Raw genomic sequence first — 19,895 nt, 5'->3', positions numbered from 1 at the left:
GAACTCTTTTTCAGAATGTTGATGTAATAAAAGTAGGGAAAGTGTGTCATATGCAGGCCCTTTTAGATGAAAGCAGGCATGGATATGAGTGATTTGATTTGTGACTAATCTAGTAGTGACATTTCCTAGCTAGTTACTGATAGCTCCACATTGCAGGCATGATTTTCTCTAAAATCTTGCTTCCTACTGATTCTTGCCTGACAACATGAGGCTTGTAATATAGCATAACATTTAGATTTATTAAGTGTGACAATCGTTAAAGGACCAACACACTCAAGGCCCTCCAATCAAATGCCCGTTTTGTGCACTTGTTTTTTTGGTGTGGTGGATCTAGGATCACACATGTGAGAGTAGGGCCAACCACACCTCTCATTTGAATTAAATGTGAAAGGTGACGAGTATGTCTGCCAATCATTTCCTATTTGGTAGTTCACAAAGTTGTTAAGACAATTCGGGTGTGGAATATACGAATGAAATACAATTTAAATAAAGCAAGAAAGTGATCCTGGTTCTGTGTTTTTATTGTTGCTCCAGAAAACCTTGGGGCATATTACCAACAACTAGCGATAATTATCGCTATGTTGGCTTACCGGCAATATTTATATCGCCGTGCTGCGGCGGTTTTTATCGCTTAGGAATCTTGCTATTATCAAGAGGTATCTCCTAAGCGATAAAAATCGGCCGAAATGCATGAATATCGCTGAAAAGTCCGCGATATTCATGCATTACCGAGCTAATGCTCTTAGCCATGTTATCCACCTACCATTGGATAACATGGCTAAGAACTGCTCAGGGGCAGGTGTTAGCTTCTGGAGATATTCGTGCTTAGCGCGAATATCACCAAAAGTTGGTAATAGGAGATACCGATGTTAGCGACTGTTTCCAGTCGCTAACATATTGGCACGCCCGCTTTGCATGTCATTAGTGATAAATGTCCCTGACATGCAAAGCCGGGCCCAAGATGGTCGCTATCTCCTACTAGGTGTCGCTAACTGGTGTTAGCGACAGCTAGGTAATAGGGAGATAATTTTATCTCCGCTTTCTTGGCTTTTAAAGCCAAAAAAGCGGAGATAAACCCCCTTGATAATATGCCCCCTTGTTTTAATAGTCAAAGCCAACACGTATTTCACCCTGTAGAGGGATGCAGGCCTATGGCTGTTTCAAGGCAAGATAAAACAAAGAACATTGAATCATATTGTAACATAAGTATTTTTGCTACTTGTTTAAAAGATTAAAGAGTGTGGTTTCCAGAAAAAGATCACCTTGTGACTTTGTGAGCCAAGAATCTATTCCACCGTGAAAAAGTAGTGTCTATAATAACATCATAAAGGAAGATTGAAAAGTTTCGCAGTGCTGAAAATAAGATACAAGTGTTTTAAAACGGTTTTAACCAAAAATAATGTAATTGTGACCTAACAATATTACCGGTGTGTAACTCATACACTTTCAAAAGATCAGCAAGATTAAAATGGATCTTCCCAGTGTGATGATCCGTCATGATAAAATACATCTACTGTGGTAGATGCGTATATTGTTTGATAGGAGGAGGCTAACCCTTGTGGCTTCAGTGGTGTATGTACCGCACCTCCAGGATAACCAGGTGCAGCATACACACTTAACAGGATTCAACATACCCAACATATGTGCGCTCTCAGAGAAATTAGATTTTGGGCACATAATTATATATTTGCATGAGAAGATTTTATTACTGCATGCATTATTGATACACGCGGGTACCACAGCTGTCTGCTGGTTCTAAGACACACACAGTCCGTATACATCACAGGAGTTATTATAGTCCGTATACATCACAAGAGTTATTATAGTCCATATACATCACAGGAGTTATTATACGTAAAACGAGTGCACTTTCTCAGCCCTTTGATCTAGGAAACGTAATACAGATTTGCAGCTGATGATTCCTCAACGTTACGTACATCATATTTGCACATGGGCATCTAAGCAGCTGAAAGATCTTATTGAGCACATAACTCTCCGACAAATTATAAGGAGCACTAGTATCATTTTTTTTGTTCTAATCCTGCTACATTCCAGGAGGATAGGGTCAGGCATGGCTTTGAGGGGCTGGGACCTTTGATCCTAGAGCTTGTCTGACCCTCCTCAGCATTCCCATTAACTGATGGGGGCTGGCCTGTACTGGATGTTCCTACAGAGGGCTGCGCAATAAAATTAGTGGGAGTGTCCCGCAGATCGTTACCCATGCGGACGCTCCTTCTGCCAGCCAACGGCATAACGCATGGGAGTTCATTCTCACTTCCCAGCAAGTTACCAAGGTATTTTACCTGGTTCCCATCAGCCACTTTTTTAGCCCTACTGCCTACAAACCGTTGTATGTTATCCCTCCCTCTCAGTCAGTCATTATCTTCTAGGGTTGATAGTGGCACAAACCGATTGTTAGTTTGTAGCGGGTAGTTAACAGGATTAAAGCCACCATTATATGCCCTCACTTTTTTATATCTAGGCATGTTCCGTGGATTGTAAAAGTACCCTAGGGGGAGTATTCTTATATCCTCGGCTACAGGGGGGTAGTGTCCAGACATCTCAAGAATATATTGGACCAGGGAGGGTGACCTGAAGCTCAAAACCACACAATCGCCAGCCATAGATTTGTGTGAATGACCTACCCAGTGGATTTGACGCACCATTTTAAATTCATCGAACAGTTGGTGTCTGATACCTGTCTTTTTGCTCACTAAGTGGAGAGCCTTGTTTTTAAGTGTTGACTAATGCTCGCAGGTACCTCAGGGAAGTGGGGGCACATTGGCTATCATTATTATTTAACCCATGTAGAGAACATTTTGAGATTTGGTGTGGCTAAACATCTGGGTAAAATTATGTGCAATCATGTGACTGCAAAATAAGTGTGTCCTTAACTGTTGCTCTAAGCACTGGTGCTGGGAATTAGGTGCCGGTGCTAAGCACCGGCTCAAATTAAGAACTGATTGTGAAAATATTATGGCTTAGCACATCTTGGCCCGAGTTTTAAGTATTTTCTTTCTTGTCACACTTTATTTACTCAATCTTTGGAAACTTTTTGTTTCTCTCTCTATCTCTATCTCTTTCTCTCTTTGCCTTCGCTGTGGCAAAAGTATAATCAAGGTATTTAGGATTCTTACCTCCTTTTGTTGTTGATGAGAAGAGGGCAGTTCAGAAACTGCCCTCGTGCTTCTACCACTCTTCTCTAAAGAAGATCTGCAGCTGGAGCCCTTTTATAACAAAGACCAGGGTCATGAAAGAGGAAACTATACTGCAGATAAAAAGATGGGATCAAGGTCCAGGTTTAGAAATTAATTTGTGGTTTTTGAAAGCTCGCAATAAAAAGCTGGGATGAGATATTTGGCGAAATGATAGTGCACTGTGTATAGGGTGTCAGCTAAGTCTGCAGATTGTGATATAGAGCTCTTACTCAACTGAGTTATAGAGCTGTTACTCAACACCCCCAATGTTGTGCTGTTCTCTGACTTAATACTGGATCACTGGAATGTAATCCCTGGATGGGTACACTTGGCGTAAGCAATTTTAATGTCAATCAGCCTTGCAAAATCAATGCTCATTACAACATTACTAATTTGAGTAGCCAAAAAATAAAGCACTTGATACCAATTCTAGTAATTTACTAACAATTAGAATTGAGATTTTTGATTGAAAGCTTTCTCACAATTTCAAGCTTTAGAATTCCCAGACTAAAAAAGTTTGCGTATATCCTAGAAAAACAAACAAAAAAACAAAAAGCATGTCAGTTTAGGGGTATTAACATAGCAGGAAGTATTAACTTGGGAATTTGTTGACCCAGCTTACTTTTTACTACAATTAGTCCCAATGTAGTTTCTAAGCTCATAACATAAGTTACACTAGTGTGAAAAATAGTCTACATTGTGGTCGATGTTAACTCTATCGTGCTCAAGTGCTCTAGACTAAAGTTAGCTCTGGTGCATGAACAAGGTACAGCTTTAAAGGCGTTGAACATTTGTATCTTTGGAGATACAGAGAGGAATGTGCAGAACTCTTTTTCAGAATGTTGATGTAATAAAAGTAGGGAAAGTGTGTCATATGCAGGCCCTTTTAGATGAAAGCAGGCATGGATATGAGTGATTTGATTTGTGACTAATCTAGTAGTGACATTTCCTAGCTAGTTACTGATAGCTCCACATTGCAGGCATGATTTTCTCTAAAATCTTGCTTCCTACTGATTCTTGCCTGACAACATGAGGCTTGTAATATAGCATAACATTTAGATTTATTAAGTGTGACAATCGTTAAAGGACCAACACACTCAAGGCCCTCCAATCAAATGCCCGTTTTGTGCACTTGTTTTTTTGGTGTGGTGGATCTAGGATCACACATGTGAGAGTAGGGCCAACCACACCTCTCATTTGAATTAAATGTGAAAGGTGACGAGTATGTCTGCCAATCATTTCCTATTTGGTAGTTCACAAAGTTGTTAAGACAATTCGGGTGTGGAATATACGAATGAAATACAATTTAAATAAAGCAAGAAAGTGATCCTGGTTCTGTGTTTTTATTGTTGCTCCAGAAAACCTTGGGGCATATTACCAACAACTAGCGATAATTATCGCTATGTTGGCTTACCGGCAATATTTATATCGCCGTGCTGCGGCGGTTTTTATCGCTTAGGAATCTTGCTATTATCAAGAGGTATCTCCTAAGCGATAAAAATCGGCCGAAATGCATGAATATCGCTGAAAAGTCCGCGATATTCATGCATTACCGAGCTAATGCTCTTAGCCATGTTATCCACCTACCATTGGATAACATGGCTAAGAACTGCTCAGGGGCAGGTGTTAGCTTCTGGAGATATTCGTGCTTAGCGCGAATATCACCAAAAGTTGGTAATAGGAGATACCGATGTTAGCGACTGTTTCCAGTCGCTAACATATTGGCACGCCCGCTTTGCATGTCATTAGTGATAAATGTCCCTGACATGCAAAGCCGGGCCCAAGATGGTCGCTATCTCCTACTAGGTGTCGCTAACTGGTGTTAGCGACAGCTAGGTAATAGGGAGATAATTTTATCTCCGCTTTCTTGGCTTTTAAAGCCAAAAAAGCGGAGATAAACCCCCTTGATAATATGCCCCCTTGTTTTAATAGTCAAAGCCAACACGTATTTCACCCTGTAGAGGGATGCAGGCCTATGGCTGTTTCAAGGCAAGATAAAACAAAGAACATTGAATCATATTGTAACATAAGTATTTTTGCTACTTGTTTAAAAGATTAAAGAGTGTGGTTTCCAGAAAAAGATCACCTTGTGACTTTGTGAGCCAAGAATCTATTCCACCGTGAAAAAGTGGTGTCTATAATAACATCATAAAGGAAGATTGAAAAGTTTCGCAGTGCTGAAAATAAGATACAAGTGTTTTAAAACGGTTTTAACCAAAAATAATTTAATTGTGACCTAACAATATTACCGGTGTGTAACTCATACACTTTCAAAAGATCAGCAAGATTAAAATGGATCTTCCCAGTGTGATGATCCGTCATGATAAAATACATCTACTGTGGTAGATGCGTATATTGTTTGATAGGAGGAGGCTAACCCTTGTGGCTTCAGTGGTGTATGTACCGCACCTCCAGGATAACCAGGTGCAGCATACACACTTAACAGGATTCAACATACCCAACATATGTGCGCTCTCAGAGAAATTAGATTTTGGGCACATAATTATATATTTGCATGAGAAGATTTTATTACTGCATGCATTATTGATACACGCGGGTACCACAGCTGTCTGCTGGTTCTAAGACACACACAGTCCGTATACATCACAGGAGTTATTATAGTCCGTATACATCACAAGAGTTATTATAGTCCATATACATCACAGGAGTTATTATACGTAAAACGAGTGCACTTTCTCAGCCCTTTGATCTAGGAAACGTAATACAGATTTGCAGCTGATGATTCCTCAACGTTACGTACATCATATTTGCACATGGGCATCTAAGCAGCTGAAAGATCTTATTGAGCACATAACTCTCCGACAAATTATAAGGAGCACTAGTATCATTTTTTTTGTTCTAATCCTGCTACATTCCAGGAGGATAGGGTCAGGCATGGCTTTGAGGGGCTGGGACCTTTGATCCTAGAGCTTGTCTGACCCTCCTCAGCATTCCCATTAACTGATGGGGGCTGGCCTGTACTGGATGTTCCTACAGAGGGCTGCGCAATAAAATTAGTGGGAGTGTCCCGCAGATCGTTACCCATGCGGACGCTCCTTCTGCCAGCCAACGGCATAACGCATGGGAGTTCATTCTCACTTCCCAGCAAGTTACCAAGGTATTTTACCTGGTTCCCATCAGCCACTTTTTTAGCCCTACTGCCTACAAACCGTTGTATGTTATCCCTCCCTCTCAGTCAGTCATTATCTTCTAGGGTTGATAGTGGCACAAACCGATTGTTAGTTTGTAGCGGGTAGTTAACAGGATTAAAGCCACCATTATATGCCCTCACTTTTTTATATCTAGGCATGTTCCGTGGATTGTAAAAGTACCCTAGGGGGAGTATTCTTATATCCTCGGCTACAGGGGGGTAGTGTCCAGACATCTCAAGAATATATTGGACCAGGGAGGGTGACCTGAAGCTCAAAACCACACAATCGCCAGCCATAGATTTGTGTGAATGACCTACCCAGTGGATTTGACGCACCATTTTAAATTCATCGAACAGTTGGTGTCTGATACCTGTCTTTTTGCTCACTAAGTGGAGAGCCTTGTTTTTAAGTGTTGACTAATGCTCGCAGGTACCTCAGGGAAGTGGGGGCACATTGGCTATCATTATTATTTAACCCATGTAGAGAACATTTTGAGATTTTAACCATTTGCTCCAATCTCTATGCACTTTCAATATTTGGAATAGATGCATTTAGTAGGGTCAACACATTTATCCCAAAGAGCATAGCCTTGTGGCATGCACTCCCAAAGGTGGGTACAATCTCAAAGCGTAGGATCATCCTACATAAAGATGGATATTAGATAGGTTGCAAAGGAATTTAACCAAACTTGACCTCTACAATGAGTTCCCTACCATTATGCCTTACTTCTGGTCAACCCCTATTTCTTTTCCACGAATATATATTTGAGAATTTTATGACTATAGATACATTATTTTTGTTACTGAATTTGCTTTTGGAGATCACAGGTAAAAATCTGATTTTTATGGTAATAATTACTGCTAGTGCTAATTAACTATGTTAATTACATACCCCATTGGAATCAACCATAGTGGAAGCATAATGCCGTACCAGATCACCACTATTGAGACAATCAAATCAAATCAAAGTGATCTCCTGACAGTGTTTATTTCTTACCCTAGCTGCTTGCCAATTCAGAAGCAAGCCATGATGATGTTTCTGTAAGACCACCAAGCACATCTCTAAATTGTCGGATTTCTTGCCAAAATCCTCTAGTTTCTCTTATATATACTTCCGTCCAGATGATGACCCTTGTTTAAATAAACTGTATTTTGGGTTGAAACTTTGACAACTATTACAGTGGACTGTATTTTATTTTCATTTAGTATTTCAGCACTGTTTTGGTTGATATATCCATTTATCCTTATCAGTCACATGCATATATTTGCATTCTGTATAGCACTAGCACACCTTATATTCACTTTGTCACTTGCACTGCACCATCACACTGTTTGAAGCACCATGCTTTTGATTATTAGATTTGTGTCTTTTCTGAAGCAGTTGGGAGCGGTTGGGCGTTGCAAGAAGCTCTTAGGCTGTGCTGTGAGAGGAGCACGAAGAGCAAGCTGAGGCTGGTGTTGCAGCAGGGACAGAGGGTGCTTGCTGCATAGGACTGAGTGTCAGGTAAGCCAGCAGGTTGGCCCCAAGGCCATACCTGCACCCACACCTGCATCGCCCACATTCCATCCCGCCTATGCAGTATCTGTACCACAACCACATTGCTCCTCTCGTTTGGCTGCTGCACGCCACCTGCTACATGTCACGCCCCCATCACCATGCATTTGATAGCATAGCGGAGCGGAGGTGGGTGGGTGCTGGAGTGGTGGAGAGTCCTATCGGGAACTACCGTAAATGTTCTCAATAGGACACAGTCAGTTTGAAGGACATTGTGTGGGTATGAGTTAGGTAGGGGTTTTCTCGAAGGTGGAGCAGAAGCAGCAGACAATGGGCTGGTGGGCTTGCGCCTCACTGAATGGGCATGCTCTCACATTTATTATTTTTATTTTATTTGCTCATTTATAAAGCGCATGAATCGCCCCACATGGGGTATCTCCGCGCTACAGACTAGTGAGGTAATGTTAGTTGACTAGAACAAGAATGTTTTCAGCTGCTTCCTGAAGCTAAGATAATTGTGATTTAATCGCAGCGTCTCAGGGAGCTGGTTCCATAACTTGGGCGCAAGATGAGAGAAGGTTCTGCCTCCCCATTTTACTTTCTTAAAACGGGGAATAACTAGGAGGCCTTTGCCTTCCGAACGAAGCCTACGTGAGGGCGTGTAAACTGTCAATTTGTTTGATAAATATGACGGGCCAAGTTGATGAAGACTCTTGAAGACCAGAACGCATATTTTGAAATGGATTCGTTTACGAACCGGAAGCCAATGTAATTTATGGAGAAGGGGTAAAGAGGGAGTGCCATGAGGGGCATTTGTAACCAGTCGGGCTGCAGTGTTCTGAACCATCTGCAGAGAATGCAGGGCAGAGTCTGTAGCTGAAATGAGAAGTGCATTACTAAAATCCAGCCGGCTCAGGACCAGGGCATGTATCAACGTCTTACGAGTGGTGAGGGGGAGAAAGTGAAAAACCTTCCGCAAGAGGCTAAGAGCATGGTAGCAAGATCGTCTCATAGATGCTATATGTTCCTCCATGTTTAACTTGTTATCCACAAGAACCCCTAGATTTTTTACAACTGATTTGGGGGTTGGAGCCGCACCTAATTCTTCCGGCCACCAGCTCGGGGACCAGCTGTTAATTGCCTCCGTGAATAGCATAATTTCCGTCTTCGTTGTGTTAAGCTGGAGGAAGTTTCGATTCATCCATGTCTTGATTTTAAGCATGCCTTCCGCAAAAATTTCACGGATGTTAGGAGCATTAGTATCATAGGCCAGGAGCAGCTTAGTATCGTCTGCGTAGGAGACCAGGATAAACCCAATCTCTCTAAGCAGAGCAGCCAATGGAGCAATGTAAATATTAAAAAGGGTAGGGCTGAGACAGGAGCCCTGCGGGACTCCCTTAGTGACCAAGGTGGTTTTGGCTTTAAATGGACCTAAGTTGACTGTTTGGGTCCGGTCCTTAAGAAAGTCAGTCAGTCATTCCAAGGCTTTGTCCTGAATGCCTATGTTACTCAATCTATCCAGAAGAATCGAATGCGAGATGGTATCAAATGCAGCGGATAGGTCGAGCAGTACCAAAATGACTGCTCGACCCCCGTCTGCTTGCAATCTAATATCATCCAGTACCTTGACCAAGGCAGTCTCGGTACTGTACCTCGGTCGAAATCCTGACTGGGAATAGTCCAAACAGTCAGAGGTCTCAACAAAGGAGGAGAGATGCTTGTTAATATGTTTCTCCAACATTTTGCTATAAAGAGGGAGCAAGGAGATGGGACGGTAATTGGTAACCACGTCCGGTGGAAGTTTTTGATTCTTCCTTATAGGCATAACTTGTGCATCTTTCCATTCTCTTGGAATTTTACCAGCATTAATGGAGCTGTGTAAAACTGCTTCCAATGTTCCAGCCAAGGTGGAGGCAAGAGTTTTAGCAATTTTTGCCGGAATCAGATCTTTGGGGGAACCTGACTTTGCGGATGTGAGCAGGGTTTCTGTTTCTCCTAAAGTAAGCAGGGGAAATGTTTTTAGGGAGGGCCGGGAGTTCGCCAGCTGATTCAGTGGAAGAATATCCATTTCTAAATCCCGAGAGCTGCACAGGGGAAACTTAGCATAGATATCCTCTACTTTTTTAGTTAGAAAGTTGGCAATATTATCGCAGAGTAGTTGCGATGGCTCATCTTCGGGGTGACAGGCCTTAGGGTTCACTAGAGAGTTGAGGATCTGGAACATGCTTGTCACCTCTGCTGCGTCAGTTTTAGAATGTTCTATATCCCTTCATTATTATTGATTTATGTGCTCCCAGATTAATATTTGTTTAATTAAACAGGTAGCTTCCATCCACGTTTTTTCCCCTCATCTCTTAACCTCATCTCTTAAGAGGAGTTGGCCTATAGCTAAGGCGCTCGACCTCGGACCTGTGAATCTGGGTTCGAGTCTCGGTAACGATGCCAAAACCTCCTGTGATTCTGGGCAACTCACTTAATCTCCCCGTGCCTAAAAATGAAAGTGTGTGTCCTCATGTTAAAAAAAAAACCAAAAAAACGTAACTTGTGCTATGTAAAGCGCTCTGATACCTGATTCGGTTCGGGTCTAGTTTGCGCTATGTAAAACTCTACAAAAAAGAAAAAAAAAACCTTCGACGCTCATGACGAGCTCAGCTCGTCATGAGGTACGCCTCTCCTACGCTCATGACGAGCTGAGCTCGTCATGAACCACGGGTTTTTAAAAAAGTCAGCGCACGGCGGGAAAATGCGCTGCGCGCATGGGGTTAATATAACCAGGGATTGGGTGATTGAGCTCCCCTATAGTCCATAGAAGCGCCACAGTATCACAGCAATTTCACACCTACACAGCAGTAAAGCAGTACAGCAGCTATTCTATACTATACAGCCTCAAAGCCCCCTGATAAGTGGTTTGGCACAGAAACGTCAGGCTGTGTGTTTTTTTCTGGTGCTTTTTTGGTGTTCTTTGGTGACTTGGTTTTGTGGTACTAAAGACTCAACATAAGGGGATGCAGTAGGTTGGTCGTTAGCATAACCACTTGTGTTGAGCCCGATCTCACAGAGATGGTCCTGCTAAGTTAGGATGCAATCTGTGAGCTTAGTACGCTCAACTCCTTCCTAGTTTCTAGTACCCTGTTTGTGCGAGCCCTCTGCAGTTGATCCATATCACAGTTCGCCTCAATAAGATGCCTTCTAGGTGTCTGAGCTCTGGCTGTCAGATTCTGCTACTGGTTCAGTTGTCACCTCCCCCAGTTCTCCTTAACTTCTAAAAAAAAATTGGCATAAGAAGACACAGTCTCATTTGTCTCTCCTGTAGTCTCATCCTTCCAATTTGTCTCTGTTCTTAAACTGTGGTAGCAGGGAAGGGAATAAGGATTCTGAGCTGTTGTCGTGTTTAAGGCAAGCAGTTGCTGAGACCTTGGACATGGCTTTGCCTCAGGACGTGCTTTTTTATGCTAGACTAGTGGATCAGCTCGCAGGTCATCTAAGGCTGTTCTTTCTATCTCCTCCAATTGTTTTTCTGGGTCAGGGGTAGAATATGATACAGGTGTTTTACCCATGTTGAATACTGCAGATATCATGGTTGAGCCCCAAATGCCCCATGGCTCCCTCTTGAGGTCAAGATGTTGGTCATGACGTGGTCCCAGCACCTTAAAATCAGCTACACGAGGAAATTCCTTTAGATTCTCATGGGGGTTCCTGTATGGTACTGTGTGAAGCGGGACCTTGGTAAGCTGGAGGACTATTCCTTGCCAAATAATTCTGGTCTCACAAAGAAGAACCGGATAAGGGAGGCCAACTTGAGTCTACCTATTGCTTTGGGTATTGGTTTGTATATGGACTGAGCCCACTTATGCAGTGTGTACCCAGTCGTTCATCATTGCCGGCCCTGTATTAGTAGCATGCCATCTTTGATGGCCTCGTTATTGGACACTATGAATATTAAGAATTGCGATTTATTTGCGTCCACAGGGGCACATGTACTTGTGCAGTCGATCAGTTTGTAAGGGGAGAGGGCAGAAGGGGGTAAGGTTTCTGCAGATATTTTATTGTGTATTGAGAGGGTTTTATCTTCAATTGTGGCTTTACTGGGTAGATGAGTTGCTTACTCTGAACATTTGTTGGATGTGCTGTCCCAGATTAATATTTGTTTAATTAAACAGGTAGCTTCCATCCACGTTTTTTCCCCTCATCTCTTAACCTCATTTCTTAAGAGGAGTTGGCCTATAGCTAAGGCGCTCGACCTCGGACCTGTGGATCTGGGTTCGAGTCTCGGTAACGATGCCAAAACCTCCTGTGATTCTGGGCAAATCACTTAATCTCCCTGTGCCTAAAAATGAAAGTGTGTGTCCTCATGTAAAAAAAACAACAACAAAAAACGTAACTTGTGCTATGTAAAGCGCTCTGATACCTGATTCGGTTCGGGTCTAGTTTGCGCTATATAAAACTCTACAAAAAAAAAAAAAAAAAAAAACCTTCGACGCTCATGACGAGCTCAGCTCGTCATGAGGTACGCCTCTCCTACGCTCATGACGAGCTGAGCTCGTCATGAACCGCGGGTTTTTAAAAAAGTCAGCGCACGGCGGGAAAATGCGCTGCGCGCATGGTGTTAATATAACCAGGGATTGGGTGATTGAGCTCCCCTATAGTCCATAGAAGCACCACAGTATCACAGCAATTTCACACCTACACAGCAGTAAAGCAGTACAGCAGCTATTCTATACTATACATCCTCAAAGCCCCCTGATAAGTGGTTTGGCACAGAAACGTCAGGCTGTGTGTTTTTTTCTGGTGCTTTTTTGGTGTTCTTTGGTGACTTGGTTTTGTGGTACTAAAGACTCAACATAAGGGGATGCAGTAGGTTGGTCATTAGCATAACCACTTGTGTTGAGCCCGATCTCACAGAGATGGTCCTGCTAAGTTAGGATGCAATCTGTGAGCTTAGTACGCTCCACTCCTTCCTAGTTTCTAGTACCCTGTTTGTGCAAGCCCTCTGCAGTTGATCCATATCACAGTTCACCTCAATAAGATGCCTTCTAGGTGTCTGAGCTCTGGCTGTCAGATTCTGCTACTGGTTCAGTTGTCACCACCCCCAGTGCTCCTTAACTTCTAAAAAAAAAATTGGCATAAGAAGACACAGTCTCATTTGTCTCTCCTGTAGTCTCATCCTTCCAATTTGTCTCTGTTCTTAAACGGTGGTAGCAGGGAAGGGAATAAGGATTCTGAGCTGTTGTCGTGTTTAAGGCAAGCAGTTGCTGAGACCTTGGACATGGCTTTGCCTCAGGACGTGCTTTTTTATGCTAGACTAGTGGATCAGCTCGCAGGTCATCTAAGGCTGTTCTTTCTATCTCCTCCAATTGTTTTTCTGGGTCAGGGGTAGAATATGATACAGGTGTTTTACCCATGTTGAATACTGCAGATATCATGGTTGAGCCCCAAATGCCCCATGGCTCCCTCTTGAGGTCAAGATGTTGGTCATGACGTGGTCCCAGCACCTTAAAATCAGCTACACGAGGAAATTCCTTTAGATTCTCATGGGGGTTCCTGTATGGTACTGAGTGAAGCGGGACCTTGGTATGCTGGAGGACTATTCCTTGCCAAATAATTCTGGTCTCACAAAGAAGAACCGGATAAGGGAGGCCAACTTGAGTCTACCTATTGCTTTGGGTATGGGTTTGTATATGGACTGAGCCCACTTATGCAGTGTGTACCCAGTCGTTCATCATTGCCGGCCCTGTATTAGTAGCATGCCATCTTTGATGGCCTCGTTATTGGACACTATGAATATTAAGAATTGCGATTTATTTGCGTCCACAGGGGCACATGTACTTGTGCAGTCGATCAGTTTGTAAGGGGAGGGGGCAGAAGTGGGTAAGGTTTCTGCAGATATTTTATTGTGTATTGAGAGGGTTTTATCTTCAATTGTGGCTTTACTGGGTAGATGAGTTGCTTACTCTGAACATTTGTTGGATGTGCTGTCCCCAATTTTAGCGGGGCTGCAGCACCTTACCTCATTTTGCCTTCAATCAAGAGTGGAAGAAATAGGTGTAAAGGTAAAGTCCCAGGTCTGTCAAACTAACATTGTGGAGAAAAGTGGGATAATAGAAAATGGAATTCAGGTGGATGAGCCTGGTGGAGCTATGACCTCAGCAATGTAATGGTAAACGTGAGGCCACTCCCTCTTTTAAATATTTGTCAGAGGGATGCGTTAAGATGTCCAAAGTACAAATATATTTGATTTTGAGTATCCTCTACTCACTTTTCCGATTTTTGCCTTACCCCAAGATGACCGTGCCAGTGTTGACTCACTGGGGGTTCCTTCAAATAGTGTTTCTCCTGTGAAGGGGTTCCCTCAGGAAGTACTATAGGAAAACGCTTGAAGGGCAAAAAGAGAAGAACTCGGTGTATTGTGAAATGCAAGCCCAAAAAAATTTGGTTTCCAAATGTTTTGGAAGAGTCTGCATCCTTCATTCAGCCTCTCATAGTTGAAGTACCGAAGAATGTCCCCACACATATAGGCCCGGAGCCTGATTTTCCTGAAATCACCAGCATGCATCCCCTTCCCTTGGTATCAGAAGTATCAATCTTAAATTGCCAACAGCAGGAGAAGGGATTAGTTCTCCATATAGGGGTAACTGTTCTTAAAAATCAGGGTGGCACAAAAGTGGATCATGGGAAAAAGTAAATTGGGTATAGGATTGTGAATGTTGAAACACTAAGCACTGAGGAAGAAAGGCACAAGAGGGTGGAAGGGTCCCTTAGGGGCTTTTACCATTGTGAGGACCTGTTTTCAAGTTCCGCTTCCAAGTCAACTCGAACCCTAATGGTGAGGCATCCCCTTTTCTACCATTGGCACACTACCCTATTTGGGGTCTAAATCGAATCATATTAATTAAGAGTGGATTTTTGATTCTGGTAATTTTTTGAATACTTTGAATTTTGTCTCCCTGTTTGATAGTAAACTGGGGTAATTGAATAGAAGCTTTATCTTGCCACTTTTATTGGAGATGGAGTCCCTGAGCCTGGTAACAAGTAGAGATATTGATTGTGTGTATTAGGATTCCCTTGCTCCCCTCCCAAGCTCTAGGGTTAGATTTAGCTCTAGGTTAGTTGCAACGTTGATCTTAGGCAATGTGAATCATTTTTGTAAAATAGGTATCAATGTTTTTCCATTAAAGAATATTGTTGATCCTAAGTTGAATAGCCTAAGTTTGAACTCTCAGGAAGTCACTCAGGAGTTAGACAGCAGAAGGTGGGCTGTAAGTTTAACCACTTGGCTGCTAAGGTACTCCCTCTTCTTCCCATTGACTTTCCATTGAAATCAATGGAAAGTCCATGACGAGTTACCCTTGTCATTAGCGCTGAAGGGGTTAAAGGATATCAGAGTCTCCCTTGGCAGGGACACCTGAAAAAGAGTGATAAATATTGAGGTATATAAGGACTTGTGTGCTACAGAGTCTGGGATGGGAGAAGAGTTAACACCCTGAGGTTGGGTAGCGGGCATATTGAATGCTACAAAAAGTAGTAAAAAACGTCCTACGTTCCAGAGGCATCCCTTCTTGGAATATAACAGACCTGGGACAGTCAAACTCTAAATTACATGTTATAACGTGTCTCATTCCTTTGATTGTTTTCTTGCAGGAAACTTGGATATGCACCTATTTTGAGTATCAGAATTTTGTTTATTTAGTCTTGGCAGAACCTTCAGTAAAAGGCCACGCCAGTGGAGGCATCGCTACTTTATTGAGAAGCGACATGAATTGGAATCCTAAGGTATTTGTTCATTCTTCAAAACTATGTCTTTGCTTGAAATGAGCTTTGTCCTATGTGGAGGACAGTTGTGTTCAACTTTTCGGTTGTTAAATGTCTACATCCCCCATGGCAGGTTTTTATGATGATCTAGTTGTTTCTATGCTCTCTTTCGCAAACAATATGTTTCAGAAAATTGCTTTTTAATCTTCATTGTGAGGGATGTTAATGCTAAGATTTGGAACTCAGCCTGTGTGACCTTTGAAAAATCCCAGCTGGAAGAGGTATGGTGTATCCCAGAGGCTATTTTCGCTGGAAAGGTTTGACAAGATAGGCGGGGTCTATGTTTTTTAGACAGCTTGATATTAAATGAACTCAATGCTTTAAATGACAGATTTCCAGAGGATTCCCCAGCTTCTTTCACTTTGTACTCCTCTCAAGGGCAAACATCATTAATTGATTGCATGGTTATATATTAACAAATGTTTGGAGCCTGTACTCAATTTGAGGTTATGAGGATGGACCTAGGAGATGGTATTTTTTTCAAAGTCATTGATTTTGAATTCAAGGTGCTCAACCCCTGGAATTTCAGGAAAGGTACTAGAGTTTATACTAAATCGAATAGGCACACGTTTTGTTCTTGTAATAATATGTAGAATTTGGCCTCTGGTATGAAAACAGTGAGTTTAGGTTTGTTTGAGACTTCCTCATATAATCCTATCCCCTGGTTGAAAAGCAGATGTCCACTTTTAGAGCCTTTACGAGTAAAGTTGGAAGTATTGGGGCTAACCCTCCCATGAATTCTTCTTAGGTAGTAAAAAAGGCAAACCGTGATATTAATTCCTTGGTAAGGAAACAGTTTAAGTTGCCGTCATTATCGAGCCAAAGGGAAATGAACCATTTGGAGTGCATAAGAACTAGACTGAAGGCGTCTGAATGTAGGAAGGAGGAAGATATGAAATTGATTAATTTGAGAGAAGATGCCTACTCTTGTGATTCACATAGATATTGGACTTTAATAGCTCAGTACTGTGATTTCAGAGTTGAGACTAGGCTTTTCCAATTTCTAATGAAGAGTGGACTCAATATGTTTCGCAATTATATGCCTCTAATTCTAGCTGCATTATCCAGTTGGAGCTTAATGTTGAGGCTGACTCCTTGTATATGGCGGGCCCTCCTGTAAGGAGATAGAGGGTATTATTAAGAGTGCAAGGTCCTCAGGGGTAATGGGCCCAGATGAGCTTCCAATATCTCTTATCAAACAAGTAGTCTTTACATGGGCTCATATCCTATGTTTGAATACTTTTATCGGACTGGGGTCATACTGTCCTCCTGGAAGGGAAGTGCTATTGTACCCTTATAGCAAAAAGATCCCAATACCTCTCCCACTGGTTATAGGTAGATTGTCCTATTGGATGCGATTGGGAAATTGTTTGCCAAAAGTATTCTGCTTCATATCCAGGAATGGCTTTTGGTAATAATGTTATCCACACTGGGCAGGCTGATTTTCATAAGAACTGGTAAACCCTAGCTAAAATCATGGCTCTACAAAATTGATTGAAAGGTACTCTGTGGGTAAGAAAATTCCTATATACTGTGCCTGTATCAATTTCTCTACAGTGTTCAAAAGGGGTGCCAGTGGGATTGTGTGGAGGAAATTGTCTGCATTGGTGATTCTGGCTCATCTCCTTTGGCTAATTATTCCCCTGCTCTCTTGGACTCAGGTCCTGATGGAGGGAATCAGGGTTTGTCCAGTAAAGTGGAGACACATGATGGCTTGAAGCTAGAGGGCTCACTTGTGCCCCTTCTTTTCTCTATTTACACTCATGAGTTACCTTGTAGAGTTGGACAGACGAATGGAGATTAGCCTAAATTTGCATCAGTGAATGGAAGTTGTCTACTTTATGCTGATAACATTGGCATTCTGGAATAAACCCAATAGCATTACAGAGGTGTCGTACTGCTTTAGAAATTTATGCTGACGAACATTTCCTAAAAATGAACATTTATAAGAGCAAAGTTATGGTTTTTAGGTCTCAGGCGTAGAGTTAGAAAAAGTACTTACTGGATTTTGAGGAATGATAATTTGGAAGTGATGACGTTTTATCCATACCTTGGTAGGGGGGTTTCTAGTAATTATATACACAAAGATCAAAATAGTTGGTGTGGAAGTAATGCAATGTCCCAGGCCTCAGCTATTGATATATGGGCAAAGGCACTTTACCTATGTTCTCACAGTATATAAGATTAAAATTCCACCCTCAGTGAGTTATGTTTGTGAAGTAACAGAAGAGAGACACTGGTCCTTTTTTCGAACATTGAAGGGCGTATTTAGCACACATGCAATTTGGACCATCTGGCTGTCCCTAATGGCCTATGGCTTGAATTTGGACTTCTTTCTACAACTTTGTTTGCTATGGAAGCTGTGCTGAAGTGGGAGAACAACTTATTGAATAGTGGCCCGGCTTCCATATATGTGTATTTAAAACATGAAATAGTTTCCAGCTTGAATGAATGAAATGCCCTTGTTTCAAATTATTCAAAAGTTTTGGATATGTTTGAAATTGGTCAGAATGCGTTGACACCTCTCCTCAAGCTTCTCCTAAAAAACCTGATTAAAAATCAATATATGAAGTAAGTCGGAAAAGGGATAGCCTGCTTTGTGCTCAGCAACCACAGAATGAAATCGTTGTAAAGAGCAGTATTTGTAAAAAACCGCAACCGTATGTTTTATGGAAACTTCCCATGGTGTGCGTAGAATAGTTTTATTAATAAGATTATATTTGCTTCCACTACAAACTATTACTGGATCTTGGGAAGGTATAATCAGGGATCAGAGGCTCTGTGATCTTAGTATGAGTTAACTTCAAGATCTAAATCATGTGATATTTGTATGTTCCTTCCGTCATTCACTGCGTCATCAGTTGTTAAAACCATTGTTCATAAAGTATAATATAACCTCAGCATCAGAAGCTCACCAATGCTTCTTTGCCCTTTGAACTGAAACTGATTGTACAAACATTTTTTAATTTTAAACACTTCTAAACTATCTTTTGAATGTGTTTTTATATTGTCAATTTTGTGTTAAAAGGTTTTTAGTTTTGTGTTCATTTGATGAGTGTAGCATAGGCTCTTTGGAATTATTTTTTGAATCTGTAACTCATATGTTAATGTATTAAGCTGGATGCTTGATTGGTATGAAGAGTGTTGGGTGCACTATTGCTTTCTTTGCACCTTGTTTCAACTTTGTAATATTTTGCACAGTTCTGGGGCACTTTAATGATTATGTATCCTGTAATAGAAGTACTATATTAGCATTGCCTCATAATGCTAACCAAATCTTTCTTTCATTTATACAGTATTTTATTTGCCTATTTTGTGGTATTTATTCTGATACTGTATTAGGATACATATGAGCACATGCATCAAAATTGCATTTTGCAATTACCAAATAGCGATTTTTAAGAAATTACTATTTGATAAGCACACAATGCATTGCAACAAAACTGGCAGCAAATAGCGATTCTCTAATTGCAATTCCTTAAGACTGCTAAACACAATTAGGGAATTTCTATTTGCTATTGTGTCTCTATTCTTTCCTATAGGCCTCAAGGCCCATAGATGGGATTAGTCTTGCATTGCCTAAATTTCAATTACTTAATTAGTAATCACAAATTAGGTAATGCAAAGGAAATTGTGCCCAGGGGCCTAAGGCTCCCCTGAGGCTCCCCCAACAAAAAAAGGTCCACATGTATGACACAACATGCCCTAGGGGCATGTGTGTGACACATGGCGCTTTCATAAATGCACTATTGTGCATTTTTCAAAGTATGCACACATTATCATCAACTTGAAGTTGATGCTAATTAGCGATTCCAAAATGCACAGTTTGCATTTAGGAAAGGCTTCTTGCATATTCATTAGGGAATCACAAACTGCGATTCCCTATTTATATTTACATTTTAGGTAATCTCAAGAAATTACGAGTACCTAACTTGCTTATACCAGAAACGTTCATGCATTGCAAAGGGCCATTTTGCAATCGCAAACAGCTGATTTGTGCGAATGGCACTTTTTGCGATCGCAAAATACCTTTATGCATGTGCCCCATGGTTATTTGTACTGTTTAAATTTTGCACTGTCAAGTCAAGTCAATTTTTATTGTATAAAATTAATAAAAAATATTACAAAATGCATTTAGATCATCGTTAAAATATTAAGTAAATATTAACATTTAAATAATCAATTAAAATGAATAGTCCATACAAATAATTTGGGCTCATATATTTCAGTGTGGTATTATAGT

This window comes from Lissotriton helveticus, chromosome 7 (assembly GCF_964261635.1).
Source record: "Lissotriton helveticus chromosome 7, aLisHel1.1, whole genome shotgun sequence".
Taxonomy (NCBI): Eukaryota; Metazoa; Chordata; class Amphibia; order Caudata; family Salamandridae; genus Lissotriton; species Lissotriton helveticus.
This window is presented reverse-complemented; position numbering follows the sequence as displayed.